At 47.9% G+C, this 15,035-nt stretch overlaps 1 long non-coding RNA gene across 1 annotated transcript in view; it reads left to right on the forward strand.

Moving 5' to 3' along the window:
• The first annotated feature begins 421 nt into the window (after positions 1-421).
• Positions 422-15,035, forward strand: part of LOC139793916 (uncharacterized) — a 28,429-nt gene continuing 13,815 nt past the window's right edge. The window contains exons 1-2 of the long non-coding RNA XR_011724874.1: positions 422-582; positions 14,360-14,462. This is a non-coding gene — a long non-coding RNA (uncharacterized lncRNA). The remainder of the gene's footprint in view (positions 583-14,359; positions 14,463-15,035) is intronic.

The raw sequence follows: 15,035 nt of genomic DNA on the forward strand, positions 1-15,035 counted from the left end.
CTCCAGGAGAGCTTTGGGGGGGACTTGTCTTGTTTGTCCAGTGAGAAACTTGTTTGGCAATCCTTCATCATTCCAGGATGTGAAATAGCATCTTCCAAACTCAATCTTTCAATCCAAACTTCTATCCAAGGGGCCTTTTTCTGACACCACCAGTGTGCTTTTTTTTTTTTTCAGGGAGGCTTTACCCCAAAAAGTCCTGGGGCAGTTGCTGCATTCCCAAGGAAAAACCCCGGGATGGTTGGTGCCTGCTGCTCAGTGAGGACTGAATTTGAGCCCAGCACACATCTTACCCCCCAGGATCATTGGCATGAGCTGGGCTTCCAAAGCCATCCCCTCACCAACTGACCTTACAGGAAAACACACACAAAAAAAAAACCCAAAAACCCCCCCCCAAACCAATGTGCTTTGTGTGTTCTTTGTTCCAGCAGCTCAGCAAACACCTGAACCAGGTACTGGTGAAGTTATCCCAAACCTGCCCTGCTGGATCCAAATGTCCATGCTCAGTTTGGAGGAAGAGAAGGAGGAGGAGGATACCCTTTCCCCCAGGAAGTGGTGGATGAACAAACCCAAGATGCTCATGGGGTAGGTGCAATTTTAAATGTTAGGGCTAATGTGAGAATAACAACCAGCAGGGTTTACACAGAAATCAAGTTGGTACAAGCAAGGAGATGCCAAATTCCAGTGTCTGACAATGGAAAATTTACTGGGGGGGGGACCCAGCATTCCCTGGCAGTGAAAAATGTGTTCAAAATCTGATTTATCTCTTGATGTCCCCTTTGAAGCAGCTGCTGTTTGCATCACTGGATGCAGAATGTGAACAGCAATGAACACTGGGGAGCCCAAACATCAAAATGTCTTTAGTCTAAATGTTTTTTCACTAAAGTCTTCATGTCTCACCATTCACAAGCACCTGGAGCAACCTGAGAATTGCCATGGCTTTGGTCACCTTCTGCTGACTCCTTTTTTAAGAAAACAAGAGTAATAACTGGGTTTCAGAACCACTTCTCCCTTAAGTGTTCAAACTGCCTTTGCCCTTCACGTGGGGCATGTAGGACACAGGTTGGGTTATTATTGTTACTTCTGAATTAGCTATTTCTAGGTGTGTCACCTGCCTTTTGGAAATGGGAGTGTCACATCTTGCAGCTGAGCAGCTATCTAGATTTTAACATGTGGGGTTTTTTTCTGGTTGCTCATGGCCATGGCATCTCAGCCAGTGAGAACAAGTTCCCTGCTGTTCTTTCCTCCCCCCTACAATGCCTCCAGTAGGTCTGAAGCTCTGAAAAAATGGTAAAAATAAGGAAAATATGTAGGGAATGAGTTAAAAACTGAGGTTCAGAAGCTAATATATGAGCTAAAGGAGAACTGACTCAGTAAAGGGCACTCTCACTATGAAGGTGCCTACAGGAAAGCTGGGGAGGGGCCTTGGAGAGGACATGGGGTTTAGGCTGAAAGAGGGGAGATTTGGGTTAGATATCAAGAGGAAATTCTTCACCAGGAGGGTAGTGAGGCACTGGAACAGGTTTCCAGGGAGGTTGTTGGTGCCCCATCCCTGGCAGGGTCTCAGCCCAGGTTGGATGGGGCTTGGAGCACCCTGGGCTGGGGGAGGTGTCCCTGCCCATGGGGTTGGGACTGGAGGAGCTTCAAGGTCCCTTCCAACCCGACCCATTCTATGATTCCCCATTCTGTGAAGGAATGGGTTGTTTTTTTTTTTAAAGTCTGTCTCCAGCCTTTGAAAAAGAAATGGCTTTGCATCAGCAAGATGCCCCCCAGGAGAGCCCATCCTGGTTGTCCCCATCCTGGTTGTCCTCTGAGGCTGGACAGGAGAGACAAAGTCCCAGCACACCCTGTGACTCCCAACCTGTTGTCACCCATCTGGGTTCTGAGAGACCTGCTGGGCCAGTTGGGTGGCTCCTGGGGCTTCCCACAAGGTACCAGATAATTGCTGCTGGATTGTTGTGTGATGAGTAGGTCAGATAGCAGGGCTATTAAGCACTGTTTCATCACCACCCCCAAACCAGTACACCAGATGCTTCCTCCAAAAACACTGTTTCATCCCCAATCTATTGAATGTATCTGTTCTGAACTCCATCAGCTGGGATGGGGTTTAATTAATGGGAAGCTCAGGTGGAAGTTATCACAAAGTAGGATCTGTTAATTACCTGGGAAAAAAAAAGAGATAAACACTGTCTTTTCAGTCTGGTCAGATAGAATAATGATTTTTCAAAGCCTTTGAGCCAATTTCCTTAAGGTTTTCCCCTGGAATGCAGTAAAACTCCCATTCAGCAAGATATAAACACCTGCAGAATCCCAGCATAGCCCTCAGCAGCTGCTTGCATTAGCTACAAAATGAATACCTGGACCAGAGAGACCTCAGAGTAGTGATGCTCAGGAGAGTTGTCCTGGCAAGGGGAAGCAGCAGCAGCAGGTCCATCCTTCCAGCATCTTGCTCTGCAGGTGACATCCCACCTGCTAAGGTTGGGGGGCAGCTTGAGGGTATGGCCAGAAAGCCCCCCATGTCCTGGGATGCAACAAGAGAAGGGTGGCCAGGCAGTCAAGAGAGGGGATTGTTCCCCCCTGCTCTGCTCTGGTGAGATCCCAGCTGGAGCTCTGTGCCCAGTTCTGGAGTCCCCAGCACCAGAAGGACACAGAGCTCCTGGAAGGTGTCCAGAGGAGCCCTGTAATGCTCAGAGGGCTGAGCAGCTCCCTGGGAAGCCAGGCTGAGGGATTGGGGTTGTTCAGCCTGGAGAAGAGGAGGCTCCCAGGTGAGCTCAGAGCAACCTCCCAATATCTGAAGGGGCTACAAGAAAGCTGGGGGAGGGCTTTGGACACGGGGGGGTAGGAAGAGGACAAGGGAAATAGGTTAAAACTTGGGGAGAAAGGGGAGACTGAGGTTGGACATTAGGAAGAAATTCTTTAACTTGAGGGTGCTGAGCCCCTGTGCCAGGTTTCCCAGAGAAGCTGTGGCTGCCCCATCCCTGGCAGGGTCTCAGCCCAGGTTGGATGGGGCTGGGAGCACCCTGGGCTGGGGGAGGTGTCCCTGCCCATGGGGTTGGGACTGGAGGAGCTTTAAGGTCCCTTCCAACCCAACCCATTCTATGACTCCGTGTCTTGTTGTCCAGAGGCTCTGCTCCCCCTCCACAGCTCCACTCCACCCCTGCAGTCCTCTCCTTAGTGCTGAGGGTAACTGGAGCTGGAAATCACCATTTCCAGGTCAGTTTTCAGCTTACAATTCCCAGGAGTCTCCTGTGGCTTTGGGAAGGTCAAACCATACCATGTTTCAGAAAGGAAACCAGAAGGAGACCCAGAGGGGTGAAGTCAGCAGCAGCCAGGGGATCAGCTCACCAGAGCCAGCAGCTCCATCTCTCCCTTTGCTCTGCCACATCCAGAGCAGGATTTATGGGGAGAGGTGCTGAGGGTTCAACCCTCCCAAGGCTCAGAGAGGTCAGGCAGAGGCTGGGGGTCATGTTCTGCAATGGGGAACGGGCTGGGCTGCTCCATGGCACCCACCTGGCCAGGGTGGTTGCACCCCAAGAGCAACACCTTGGGCACGAGGAGCATCTTGGCAGGGAGCTCTGCCACTGCCTGCTGTGTCCCAAAGTGCTGGCAAGGTGACAAAGGGAATTAGCAGGGCTGCAGATAAAATACTGAGGCCACCGAGATCATCACCTTTGATGAGACCACACAATCTGCCAAAAATATCCCCGTGGCACAGCAAGCCAAAAAAACTGGAAAGCTCAAAGTTTCTCTTGTGGGAAACCTTCAGAAGCCTCTGGGCCCTGCTCCATCCTTGTGTCCTGCCAGCAGTCTGCTGGAGGCTGCTCAGCAGAGTCTTGCAGCTCCCTTTGCTGATGTCCTGGGGCACTTTGCTAAGGGGCAAAATACTGGGATGGTTCCTTTCATTTGGGGTCTTGCAAAAGAGAATTTTTTTCCTACATAGCCCTTAGGTTGGACTGCAAACAAGCCAGCATCCACCTTTTCAAGGACAAAACCAATTCCACGAGACATTTTAATCTCAGTGTAGGTCTGCTGGATTATTATCCCTTATAATTAGTTCTCTACATGCTGTGACATTTCCTGCTGGCAATCTCTTTTTCATCTGTACAAAAAACAAAAACTGGAGGGTTGTAAGAAGCTGGAGGGTTTGCCAAGACACCCAGATCAGGGTTGCTGGTGTAGACAAGGAGTGTGTGTCCCACCTGGGAGGTTTGCTGAGTTTCAGCCAGGCTTGTTCTATCTGCACTACATCCTCTCCAGGGTATGGCTATGGCATAGGGTGTTCCAGCATGGGAGCTTTAGTTTTTATACAATAAGATTTCTTCTGGAACCCTGATGTGGTTTTCACCGTGAGCAGCTGGAAAAAAAACCAAAAAACTAACAGGGAAGTAGTGCTTTGTATTCAGTCCTGTGATTGCCATTTGTAGGGGTTTGCCCTGCTTCTCTTCAACACATCTGAACACCCTCTGGCTCTGGACCACTTTGCTGCTCCCTGTGTCTGAACACCCAGCACATCACTGACCCAGGGGATTTTCTACCAGGTCACCTTAACAGCAAACACAGACTGGACCAGCTGAATGTGGCTGTTTGGCTGCAGAGGAACATCACAACTTCCCAAATATCCCATGGGAAAGCTTGCTGGGCTGCCAGAACCATGCTCTTGAAGGGCTTTTCCAACCAGAATGATTCTCTGTGTGATTCTTCACTTCAGCAGTGGTCTTGGGAGGAGCTTGAGGGGGTCACTCCATGGGCTTTGCAACAGAAAACAGATTTTCCTGACTTTGGAGGTGAGCTCTGAATTTCCTTACCTGGCAGAGAGGAATTCCTCTCTTGTAAAATGCTGGGAACTGGGAAGGCCTTTGCCATCCACTGTTTCTTGTCATCTTTTCCTGGGTTGGGCTGAGCAGAGGATGCCCAGCCTCGTGCTGCCGTGGACCATTTGTGCTGCTGCCTAAAAGGGAAGCTGAGCTAAACCAACATTTTTTTAGTTAACTAACTTTTTAACTAGATAGATTTGTTAGATAACCAACCTTTCCCAGGTGGTTTAAGCAGCATCCCACCTCCTTCTAATGCAGAATATGTTTTCCTCCCTCTTTGCTGCTCCCTGAGGCAGTGGCCATGTCCTACCTACACAGCTCTCCTGATGGATCCTATGGCTTATGCATGAACCCTGCTGCTTTTTAAGGAGCCTTAGCCATGAAATCACACTTTTCAAAGGCAGAGTGAATTCTCCAAGGCATTTACTGTCACAGCAGGTCAGTCAGACTAATATTGCCTCTAATTGCCACTTTGACTGCTCTTATATTCCTCACCTGCATCCCTTTTCTTGCATGAGACAGTATCAGTAGTAAAAATCTTATTTTTTTTTCATCACATGAGTTCCCTGAACAGGATACAGGAATGGACCCAGGAGGAGGAGTAAAATCTGGGGTGAGGTGCTGAGCTTGACCCAGGTATTGTTGGCTGAGTCTGTGATTCAGGAATCATTAATTCCAGCTCTGTATCTCCCAGGTTATCTGGCACTACAAGTTTAAGCCCCATCAGAAACAAACCCTCAGCTGCAATTCTACCAGGTCAGGAATTGGGTGTTTTAGGGAGTCAGGGCCAGCTTGCACCGTGACCATGACCTGGCTGCCCTGGTCTTCCATTTACCCTCTTTTTGGGGTTGCCTTTTCATAGAATCATAGGATGGTTTGGGTTGGAAGGGACTTTAAAGATCATCAAATCCAACTCCCTGCATGGGCAGGGACACCTCCCACAGCCCAGGGTGCTCAAAGCCCCATCCAGCCTGGGCTGAGAGATTCCAGGGATGGGGCATCAACAACCTTCCTGGGCAACCCACTCCAGTACCCTTCATGATTTAGGAAGGTTGTCCCAGTTGCAGAGAGATGATGTTTGGAGTTGTTGCCCATGGAACTGCCCTTCCAATTTTAAGGACATCTCCTGTGTGGTTTTAATGGGGTCCTGCCCAAGGTGTTGAGGGGAAGCTCAGCTCTATGGCCAGCAAGAGATTTCCAAACCACATGAAGCAGCAGGACTTTCTCCTGGAAGTTATTTGATGCAAAATGCCTGTCTCACAGAAGGGCAGAAATCACTGGGAACTGGGAAAATATTCCATGCAAATACCATTGTCACTCTCCATGGGCACCTGGCACTGCCCAAGGGCTCTGGTCCCCTCTGCTCAGCCCCAATCTGCCTCCTCTTACACAACTTCCTCACTAACAACTTCTGCAGCATGGTTCTGCCCTTGGTTCTGCAAAGGCTGTGAGGACAGGAGCTCAGAGAATTCAAAAATGCAGAATATCCTCAGGGCCTTGCTCCCAGCCATAATTCATGCAGCTTGCTGCAAGCAGAGGTATGAGTAACATTTCCCATCCTGGCTTCACCCCAAAGAGTAATGACTTGGGGTTTTCACTGTGTCCTGACCCAGGTTTCAGACACCAGGAAAGCTGAGAGGGTGTTTGCACTTCAGAATCATAGAAATAGAATCAGGGAACAGTTTGGGTTGGAAAGGACCTTAAAGCTCATCCAGTCCCAACCCCCTGGATGGGCAGGGGCACCTCCCACTGGGTCAGATTTAACCAGTTCCCAGCTCGTGTAATGACTTTGGAAAACAGTCTTTTTACTTATTTATAAGTTTTTTGTCTTTTTTTTTTTCAAAGCTGGCTAACCCAGTCCTGGGTACAACCCTAACTTGTGTCCTCTCTTAGAGCAGCATGTAACTTCTGCCTTCATGTAACTTTAAAAGTTAAATCATCTGAGGAAGAGGAGATCCCACTACACCTCTGTGTAAATGCACACATATGGATGTGCCCTGTGTTTGTGTGTAAATATATATATATAATTTTATTTATATATATAAAATACAAGTAATAAGTGTGGCAGTATACAGGAGGGCATGCAAAACCCCAGGTCTTACCTTGGAAACAAAACAAAAAAAAAAAAACCAGTAAAGTTTACATACAAATTTGTATTAAAAATCATATTTGCTTCCCACCTCTTTTGTAAGTTAAAAAGGTTCAAAAATGGCATTTCACTGCCCACACCTGAATCTTTATCTGTGGTTTTTAGCCATAAGGTATTGGCAGAACAAAGGAGAAGGCCTATTTAAGGCCTATTTTCTGAGGAAGACTCAAAGATGATCCCAAGTTCTGCAGACAAGCAGAATTAACTCTGCATCCTTCCCCATCATGTCCCAAAAGAAGCAAAGCATCAGTGACATCCCAGTTCATGCAAGGTCAGTGATTTCTTCCCCTGCAAATCACACTGAAGGCTGAAAAGAGGGGAAATGATGTGCAGGAGGGATGCTCTCCCAGGGCACAGATCCTTGCAGGTGGTGGCCAGGTTTTCCCTGGCTCATCCCAACAGAGCTGATGCCACAGAAAGTTCAAACCTAAGGAAAAATAACCAGCTGGTCCATCTAAAATTATTGATCCTGCAGCCTGGATAATTGCAGTGCTGGAAGAAACAGGCTGCTTGGTTTTCTCATCCAGACTTTGTGGCTGCTGCTGCTCTTAGAAGCTTCCAAGATGTTCTGTCCCACTGACCCCCCTTTTGCTTTGTTCTTTTGTCTGCAGCAAACTGACTGCAAAATATTAATGTAGGAAGTGTGGGGAACCCAGATGGGTGCAGGGGAGGCTGCCTTGATAATTGAGTATCAGACTAAAAACTCAGTATAATTTAATTTAATGTGAGAAGCACAGAAGTCCCAATTTTCCTGACAACTGCTCGTCCAGTGTTTCAGTTGTTCTTTCCTTCTTTTGATGTTCTTTTTATGTGAGGAAGTTATTTCTATCAGATCCACAGTGGGTGGGTAAGATCACTACAATATACATCCCATTCACAAAAGTGCCAGGTTTTACCTTTTTATCAAAAAACACAGTAGTGGTGTGTAAAAAAAAAAAATTAAAAAATAATCATACTCCCTCTGTGCAGGTGGAGAACAGCTAGGAATGTTCCAGAAGGCCTTTTTTTTTTCTGTAGTCATCCTGCATTTTAAGAAGAGATCACATCCATTCTCACCTGCTTTTTTAGTTCTGATAAAGCCAATTTTAGGAGAATTTAAAATCTGTGTTGCAAGGTTTGTGGAGATCTCCAGGACCTGTCCCTGAAGACAGAGCTGCTCTCCTAAGCAATCACTGCCAATTTAGATGCCTTGCTCACATTAATTATGTTTTATTTACCAGGTCCTCTTTGCTGTGACTGTTTGGGGTGGGATCTTTACAAAATCTGCTGCTCACAAAGCATTGCCACATACCCATTCCCAAATAATCAGCTTGTCCTGGGGAAGCTCCTGTTCCTCCAGTGCTGGCCTCTTACCTCTGCACTATTTATCAGCAGCTTTTTCCACCTCACCTCAAACACCAGTGGCTCTGTTTGGGAAAGCAGCCTCTTTGAGACCTCTCTGAGGTCTCCCCACATCAGGAAAAACTTTTTTTTTTTTTTTTCCATACCCACTAACTGGGTGCTGCTGCACAGGAGTTTCCTCCACCTGGTAGGATTTGTGCCTCCCCACCCCTGTCCCTCATCTGCCCCCCTCTCATTCTTACCCAAATGCCTCTTATTTGGCAGACTTCCCAAAGGGATACTTAGGAATACTTAGGATAATTAGAAAATACTCTCTTGGAGCTAAAAAGCAGTGATGAAACAAGGACACTGAGGAGCATGGGATGAAGGGGCTGTCAGACAACCCCTCTTGGTCCCTGCCCTCTCCCATCCCTCTTTGATTTCCATAGAAAAATGCCCAAGGTTTAGCACAAAGCCTGTGGATCATTTAAGACCTGGGGGAGGCCTTCTGAGCAGGGGTTTATTTAATCTTATTTAATCTTTAATCTTTGTTATTTATTTATTTTATTTATTAAAGATATTTATTATTTATTTATTATTTAATCTTTTAATCTTATTTGATCTTCATTATCATGAAGTAACCTCCAGCCCCTTGCGTTGGGACCCATGTGGCAAAACACCTCTGCTGGGAGAAAAAATACCAAAACAGCTCTTCCCTGTTTATTGGAAAGGTTTAGACTGGGTGGAATTTTTCTTTTTCCCCTTAAAATTATCCAGATGATGTGTGCTGCATTGTAATTTTCATCTGTGGCTATGTTAAGGTTTTACTTCTGCTCCCACCAGAGTCTGTGGTTAACACTCCCTTGATTGTAGGGGAGGGAAAAGCCTTGGAGCTGGAGGGATTTAGACCACTGTGGAAAGAAAAAGCAATTAAAAAAAAAAAATAAATATCTACCTTCATATCTATGGTAACAAAAGAGAACAGCTCAGATAAAAATGAATTTAAGGAAGGTGAAATCTTCAGGTCTGCAGGCAGCTTGTGGAGAATGAATACATTGTGTCTCTAACACTGGTTCCAATGTTAGACCAGAAAAATCAAAGTTTGATCCAGTAATAAATCAGCACCAAATCTGCATTTAAAATCCCACTTGATAAAAATGCCATTAGTTGCTTCAGTGCTGAGAGTCTGTCCAACACCTTCAAGTAGGTCATCTTCAGGGATTACTCTGACTTGCTATCTGTTGACATTTCACGTGACACCATAAGCTTCTTAAAATGAATGAAATTCTGTTTCTTTTTTTTTTTTTTTTTTTTTTTTTTTTTTAAGGCAAACAAGAGCTGAAATCTTGCAAGGCAGAAAGATCTGCAAAGCTGGCTAGTGATTTGTCTGCCTCCTCTTTGGAGTGCCCAGGCAAACTGGACCCAAAGAGCCTGTTGGGCAGCAAAAGAATCCTTATTTTTTTTTCTGAAAACTGGACCTTCATACTCAGAAAAGCCCTGCCCATCGTCTCCCAGTTCATGATGTATTATTCCTCTCTTATTCATCAGGAGCAGAGCAGTGAGGAAGATGGATGTTTGATCCTCCTGGATCACTTCTGCTCCTGATTCCACCTCTGGCCTTGGGCAGAGGCTTCTCTGAGGTGCTCATTGCTGCCCTCCCTCATCCCTTGGGCACCTCAGCCTGCTCTGGACTCACCCAGCAGCAGGACACCAACCAGCAGTGTGGCACCAGCAGTGTGGCACCAGCAGTGTGGCACCAGCAGTGTGGCACCAGCCAGGTGACGAGCTGAGCAGTGGGACTGACCCAGCACAGGGCATCAGAACCCCCAGGCATCAGAACCCCCAGGCATCAGAACCCCCAGGCATCAGAACCCCCAGGCATTATAGCCCCCAGGTATCAGAACCCCCAGGCATCAGAACCCCCAGGCATCAGAACCTCCAGGTATCAGAACCCCCAGGCATCAGAACCCCCAGGCATCAGAACCTCCAGGTATCAGAACCCCCAGGCGTCAGAGCCCCCAGGCATCAGAACCCCCAGGCATCAGAACCCCCAGGCATTATAACCCCCAGGTATCAGAACCCCCAGGCATCAGAACCCCCAGGCGTCAGAATCTCCTGGCATCAGAACCCCCAGGCATCAGAACCCCCAGGCATCAGAACCCCCAGGCATTATAACCCCCAGGCATCAGAACCCCCAGGCATCAGAACCCCCAGGCATCAGAACCCCCAGGCATTATAACCCCCAGGTATCAGAACCCCCAGGTATCAGAACCCCCAGGCATCAGAACCCCCAGGCATCAGAACCCCCAGGCATTATAACCCCCAGGCATCAGAACCCCCAGGCATCAGAACCCCCAGTATTAGGACCCCCAGGCATCAGGACCCCCAGGCATCAGAACCCCCAGGCATCAGAACCCCCAGGTATCAGAACCCCCAGGCATTATAGCCCCCAGGTATCAGAACCCCCAGGTATCAGAACCCCCAGGTATCAGAACCCCCAGTATTAGAATCCCCAGGCATTATAACCCCCAGGCATCAGAACCCCCAGTATTAGAACCCCCAGTATTAGAACCCCCAGTATTAGAACCCCCAGGCATCAGAACCCCCAGGCATCAGAACCCCCAGGTATCAGAACCCCCAGTATTAGAACCCCCAGGCATCAGAACCCCCAGGCATCAGAGCCCCCAGGCATCAGAACCCCAGGCGTCAGAGCCCCCAGGTATCAGAACCCCCAAGCATTATAGCCCCCAGGCATCAGAACCCCCAGGCATCAGAACCCCCAGGCATCAGAACCCCCAGGCATCAGAACCCACATCCCTTTCTTTCCCAGGTTATGTTTGGATAAGCAGGAATGTCTCTGAGCAGGGCATCCCCATGGGGCTGCAGAAAGGCAAGGAGGGGCTGCAGCTCTGTTTGGTTGTTCCCTTGGTGATCTTTAAAGTCTCTTCCCACCCCAAGCATTCCATGATTCCATGACTCTGGTGATGAGGACAGGGAGAGGAGCAGCAGTACACTGGGAACTGAGGCTGCTCTCTGCTATCTGTAAGAGGAAAATGGGGCAAATTAGAGGTTTCTTATGAATGAGGCTAATAACTCATCCAAGTGGATCAAATAGAAATGAGAGGTGTTATCTGAGCATGTTTATTTTCCCTGTAGTGAGGCAGCATCATTTTTTGATGTCTTGAATTTTTGAATTGTGTGTTCTAGCCAGTCAAAGCTCTTGTGTTGGCCACCTGGAATACACTTAAGGAAAAGATCCATATGGATTTATTTTCTTTTAAACCTTAACTGGAGAAGAAAGCCTGGATAAGGGTACACTAAGTGTACTATTTATAAATGTCATTTGTTTATACATCCTTTGTATATTTGTGTGTTCATTGAGACCTGAATTTCTCAAGAAACTTATCTCTGTATCTTATTTACTTGTCTGGAGTGGCTTCCCCTCTCCTAACAGTAAACCAAACATACAATTGTTTAGAAAGTCTATGGACTTGCCAAAATATGAACTCATAGGCATGGAGGGGGCAGAAGTTCAGACTTCAGTCTGGCCATGGAGGGAGGCACGTGCTGTCCTGAGCTGCTCCTCTCCAGCTGATGATCTGAGTTGCTCTCCAGAGACAGTTTTATTGGGAGAGAAAAAAGTTCTGCCTGCCAAGAAAGAGGAGGATGCTGTCTGCAGAGATGTAGCAAGGCTCTGGTAGAGAAAACAGAATATTGTTGGCTTTTTTTTTTTTTTCTCTTCTTTCTCCTCCCATTCTGAGAATATTATCCAAGAGAAATAATGGTGACCCTATGGAGGGTTGTGTTTTCCATGCTCCAGGCTTTCTGCCCTTCTCTGGTTTCTCCCTTTGCCACCTTAAAGGGGACCCTAATTCCTGGGTCACATCAAGGGACCCTAATTCCTGGGTCACATCCTGCTTTTCTTCTGTCTCTTGTAGTGTCCCATCCACTGAGGAGATATAACAAAGGTGTTTCCTGACACTGGAATCCTTCCTTGCACCCCAGCCATAACCCATGAGCTCTCTACCATCACACAGCCCCCCAGTGGGACACAAACCCCACTTCTTTTTCCTTGGACACACATTCAAATGTTTTGTCACTGACAGAATAAACTGTGGATTCAAGGAGAAATATATTTTTTTTTTATCCCGAAAAGCAAGGAAAATGTTTGTTGTCAGCTGCATGGAGAAGATCTGGATCTGCTCCTTTTGCTTTTAATTACTCACAAATTATGTGAAACCCAAAGGAGCAGAGAACAAACCCTGGAGAGCTCTCCCACAGTGGTCAGAGCTGGGGAGGAACAGGAGCAGCCTGGGAGCACCCAGAGCTGGAGACCACATCTTCTCCCTTGCTGTCACACCTTCTGGGTTTGTTTGTTCCTTTAGGGTGCTGGGAGCACCCAGGACTGCCATGGAGCATGGGACTAATGTTCCTTCAGCTGTTGGGCAGCAGCAGGTGGAAAAGTGGCTGTGTTTTTTCTGCCAAGTACACTTTGGATCCCCTCAGCTGGCACCTGTGGGAACCAGCAGCATCCTCTTTGCACAGCATCCTTCTTTTTGCACAGCATCCTTCTTTTTGCACAGCATCCTTCTTTTTGGACAGCATCCTTCTTTTTGCACAGCATCCTTCTTTTTGCACAGCATTCTTCTTTTTGCACAGCATCCTTCTCTTTGCACAGCATCCTTTTTTGCACAGCATCCTTCTTTTTGCACAGCATCCTTGTTTTTGCACAGCATCCTTCTTTTTACACAGCACCCTTCTTTTTGCACAGCATCCTCTTTGCACAGCACCCTCTTTGCACAGCATCCCCTTTGCACAGCATCCCCTTTGCACAGCATCCCCTTTGCACAGCATCCCCTTTGCACAGCATCCTTTCAGGCTTTCTGCTTCTCTCAAGTTGCTCCATGCCAAATGCCAGAGCTCTCTGTGAGCTCAGAGGCAGCCAGAGCAGGTGGTGAGGCAGGAACACTGTGACTCCTGTGAGCCAGGGTCTTGAGAAGCTGTTCAGCAGCAGCTGTTTTGTGCAGCTTCAAGGGCACATCACAATAAGGAGCATTGCAGCATCTTAGAGCCTGACAGCACAGCTTCTGTGCCCCACACAGCTCAGCACGCAGGCACCAGTTCCTGACACTCCAGAAGGCTACAAACTAAAGACAAGTGCTCCTGTGAGCAGGCACGAGATGCTAAAACTAAGGAAAAACACTCTTGCAAGCATGAACAAGATCCTAAACAGAAAAAAAAAAGCTCTCCTGCAAGCATGCAGATGGTGCTAACCTAAAGCACTCCTGCCAGCATCCACAAGGTGCTGAGCTACAGAAAAAAGAGTGCTGGGGGCGTGCACAAGATGCAAGGGAGCCATGGGATGGGGATGGCACAGCAGCAAAGCCCAAGCTTGGCCTCCCCTCACCCCATCATCTGGATGAGCTGGAATGGGTGCTTGCGAGGAGATGACACTGTCAGAAGGCTCTGGCTGCTCCCTTCTGCAGAGGTTTTTTCCTTTCCCAGGACCCAGCTGTGTGTTGCAGCTCCCCTTGCTGGGATCCATTGGGATCCAGTGTTGCAAACTGCTCGTGGGATTGAGTTTTCCTCCTCTTCTTGGGTGTCAGATCCCATCCCTTGGGCGTGAGATCCCATCCCTTCTCCACTCCTTGCGGGACACGGTGCACCCTGTGCTCAGAGGGGTGCTCAGAGGTGGGAGCACTCTGCTCAGGTCCTGGCCCTGGGCTGGCAGGATCCTGAAGGCAGCAGCCAAGCCCATTTCAGGAAAGCAGAGGCTGGGATGAGGGCAGGATGGGCCAGGAGGCAGGGATACAATTGGCAGGGTCTCTAAACTGCCTGGCTTTCTGACATGGATTGGGAGAGGTGCACAAGCTGCTGGGAGCATGGCAGGAATCCAGCAGTCACAGATGGAAGCTAAAATGGGATAGGATGTCAGGGCTCAGCTCAAAGATGTGGATCAGGCTCTCAGGTCAGGCCCCCTGGGTAAAATTTGTAACTAAAAAAAAAAAAAATATGTCTGCAGATGATTTTGTAATTTCTCCTGTGTTAACAGTGACCTGTATTTTATCTTCATCTGCAGCTATTTCATCACAGACTGATGCTGGTCCTCCCTGTGTGTTCTACAAGGGACTCCTAGATCCAAACTCAGGAAGAAAACATTCCAGGACTGGGAGGAAAAAAAGGTGGGGACTGAGGTGGTTGAAGAGGGACCTGGGTTGTGCTTTCTTGGCTGCTCTCAGTTTGATCGATTTTACATGAAAGATCTGAACTTTTAACTTTTTTTTTTTTTTTTTTTTTTTTTTGCTGTTAAGGGCACTAAAAAAAGGTAACTGTGATTCTTGGTGGATTTCTTGGGAGGGTGGAGGATGTCTTTAAACCCCAACCACAATCCAGCCATTATCAGAGCTGCCCCAATGCCACAGAGCACTCAGAAACCTCTCACCTCCCAGGATCTTCCAGAGGGAGGAAACTCCATGGGTGTCTCTCTGTCTTCAGAGAATATCTGAATCTGTCTTCTGGATTTGAAACCCAGCAGAGCATCTCTTTGAGGGTCCTGACAGCCATTCCAGTCCTATTTTCACCTCTTTGATGAGCAGAATTTCTCTCTCAGCACCCTGCTCCTCCTCATGCACCCACACCTGACAGGCACAGGCAGGGAGATGCTCCCTCCTGGGAGCATCCATCCCCCCAAGATCCCACCAGAGATGTGGTATCTCTGCTGCCAGTGTTATTCCCCATTTTCTAATCCTGGATCA

This window comes from Heliangelus exortis, chromosome 3 (assembly GCF_036169615.1).
Source record: "Heliangelus exortis chromosome 3, bHelExo1.hap1, whole genome shotgun sequence".
Lineage (NCBI taxonomy): Eukaryota > Metazoa > Chordata > Aves > Apodiformes > Trochilidae > Heliangelus > Heliangelus exortis.